The sequence below is a fragment of the Corvus brachyrhynchos genome, unplaced genomic scaffold (assembly GCF_000691975.1).
Source record: "Corvus brachyrhynchos isolate BGI_N302 unplaced genomic scaffold, ASM69197v1 scaffold14, whole genome shotgun sequence".
Lineage (NCBI taxonomy): Eukaryota > Metazoa > Chordata > Aves > Passeriformes > Corvidae > Corvus > Corvus brachyrhynchos.
The window spans coordinates 22456740-22459678 of record NW_008239110.1 but is presented as its reverse complement, the minus strand read 5'-3'; the positions used below and the strand labels follow the sequence as shown (position 1 = coordinate 22459678).

General features: G+C 46.1%; 1 long non-coding RNA gene across 1 annotated transcript in view; it reads left to right on the top strand.

Moving 5' to 3' along the window:
• The first annotated feature begins 2443 nt into the window (after positions 1–2443).
• LOC108448051 overlaps positions 2444–2939 on the top strand; it is a 6841-nt gene continuing 6345 nt past the window's right edge. The window contains exon 1 of the long non-coding RNA XR_001863837.1: positions 2444–2839. This is a non-coding gene — a long non-coding RNA (uncharacterized LOC108448051). The remainder of the gene's footprint in view (positions 2840–2939) is intronic.

Below are 2939 nucleotides of genomic sequence, written 5' to 3'. Positions count from 1 at the left end.
GACAACCAAAAGCATAGGTCCCAGGGTTTAGAAACAGTTGTGTATAAACTGGAAACAACCTCAGCAAGCCTTTAGAACAATGAAGATCTCTTTGGGGGCACTGAAGTGGATTTGAACTAAAGCCAAAACACATTTCCAGTGCACAAGCGGTACAGAAACAGACACAAATGCACAATTGATATTGGTAGGGTAATATAATTGCCAACATTTTCCTGGAAAAATGAGAATGCAGACAGTGATGTTTGAAGGTAGGTGGTTTTTTATGCTCAAAACAGCACTGAAGAGCAAACTCAGGCCTCAGTGTTTGGCTGGTGCTGGAAGTCTGGGATTCCCAGCTGTGACTGTTGTTGCCTGCAAAGTGGCATTACCAGTGTACTCACTTCTCATCACTGGTTGAATGCATCCCAAGATCCCAACTCCTACCTGCACTGTACTGTTGGTGGGTGTGTTGCATATGCCCAGGTCAGTTGCATACGCCCCGCTCAGTTTAAGTATTTACTTTTGGGAACAATGGAAATTTTTCATTCATGTTATCTGGGCTAAAAGTCTTTGAAAAGGTGGCTTTGTCATTCAGCATTCATCTCTATCTCCACAAAGGCAGGAACATGTATTTGTTGATTTGCTTTTGACATGCGAAGGAAAGACTCACTAGTCCTATCCTCATCTTGCAATATTTTTCCCCCTGAGTGATCCCATTCCCTCCCTTCCCTCAGTTCCCAACAAGCAGGTAAGTACTGTAATTGGAAATGTTCTGACTCCTCAAAAGGCTCCCTTCTCTTAGAGTTTGCGGTCTATAGTATTTTTTACCAAGATATAGGTAAGAAGCATCCACCACCATGGGCTTATGCTAGAAGGGACTAATTTATACCATTTTCCATGCCAGGTTTATAATTTACTAATAAAACTCTGTAAGTTTCTTTTGTGGACCCTCTGACTTTTGTTGCTCCTTTTTGACCATAAGCATTTGTGAATTTTGGGTGCTCCCTTCCCCTTAAGGGTGGGACACCACAAAGGGTCTTTCTTACTTGCTAAATGTGTTACTTTTTGTTACTTGCAAAAAGAAGGACTAAACTAGGTCTATTTGATGCCATGATAGTCTGGATTTTTTTAAAATACTCCAATGTCATTGAGAGGGATCTCAGTTCTGAAAGGAACTGCTGGTCCCTCTGGAGATGCTGAGGACTGCTGGAGAACTATAAACCCAGCACTGTTCATAGTCATAACTGCTAAAACCAGTACACTAGTTCTTGGACTGGAGCACACTGGTCTGGGGGTTATAGGATTCCCTTTTCTTCAAGCTGGTTCCTGCCTCAGATACATCCACCTGTACATGTACAGGACACTCACATATGTACCCACATATGCAGGAAAAAATTTGCTGATAATGTGGGATTGGGTCTAGCACTTAATATTTTTTCTTCCCTTCCAGTGCATCTTCACAAGCCTCCCTGGATACTCCTCGTCCCCAGCATTTGGATTTGTCTTTTTCTGCACTGCCTGAAGCACAGTTTGCTCACGCTTAGGTGATTTACTAAAGGCTGCATAACCGCTTGGAAATATGCAAGGCTGTTTTTGGCAGTGCTGGTGTAGATATTTCAGTGCCCTGCCTCAGATTGATAGCGCTGCGCAGCGAAGAGAAGGCAGCTCTGGAAAACGTTTTGAGTTCAAAAGGAAGAAGAATCTTTTTAATCATGCAGGCTCTCAGGAAACCCAAGACTCAGTGGGACAGTTTCCTCACAGTTGGGACTGTCCCAGAAAATCAGTGGCATTTGAAAGCAAGATCACAGCCAAGGAAAGTGCTGCAGTGATGGAGAGGGCCCCAGCCAGTGTGAGTGAAATGGCTAATGCCTCTCCTGCCGCCAACAACTGGCAGGGAGACTTGGGGTTCAGTATTGCAGAAAGAACAGCATATTTAGCAATGTCACCTTTTCTATTTGAAATATCTGTGAGAGTTTGGATCATATAAGCAGCTTTTAAAATGAGTGTGGCACAAGGAACTATTTCAAGTCTCCTCAGATTATATAGAGGGCCTGATCTGGCAATTTCTTGCTTTCTTTCTTTTTCTCCCCTCCCTAAAGATACATATCCTGACTGACTCCTATGAGATTAATTCAAACAGAGCAACTGCTGGATTAGACCTTAATCCCTTTTCCATCCATTTAAATCATCCTGAATGGCGAGGGATTGCCGTGTGTTTCAGCGCTGGCCTAAGATTAATTTTATTCTGGCATCTTGTTGCTGTTTTGCATCTTTTTGTTTTGTTTCTTTTTTTTTTTTTTTTTTTTGGTAAATTCTCTGGCTTCAGTTGTATTTGTAACTTGCGATCTTACCAATATGGTCTGGCAATGACATTTGTCTTGAGGGGATCACTTTTCCCCGGTCTTCCTCTGCAACAGCCAGTTGATTCTTATGAAACATCCCTCTCCCATCCGCCTGGCTCTGCTCTGCAGCTTCATGGGGTGTGAACTTTGAAAGGCTCAGCTCAGATTATCCACACTTATACTGTTTTTTTCCAGCAGTACCCCCTCCCCCCAACTAGTCACTAGCTGCCATACAGTTAAGATGACAGCGCTGCCCAAATAGCAGAGGGTGGGCTACTACACAGAAACCTCTTTGATATAGGAGTTCCCTCAAGGGAAGCGGCGGTCACCTCCCAGCCACCAAACTCTTGTCAATCTGGGAATCAAGTTCAACAGGAAGGCACCTCTCTGCACAGCCCGAACTGCGGCGGCGGGAGGAGCACACGGTGACCAACGCAGTGACCAACTCCGCCCTTGCAGTGCGAGCAGCCCCGCTCCGTACGGCCCCGGTTCTGCCTCTGCGCAGGGACGGACCCCCGGTCGGGACGGGGCGGAGGCGGCAGGCGGTGCGGGAGGGTTTCGGAGCGCGGTGCGGGGCCCGGGCCGGTGGCGGTGCCCTCAGGGCCGCGCTGCCCAGGG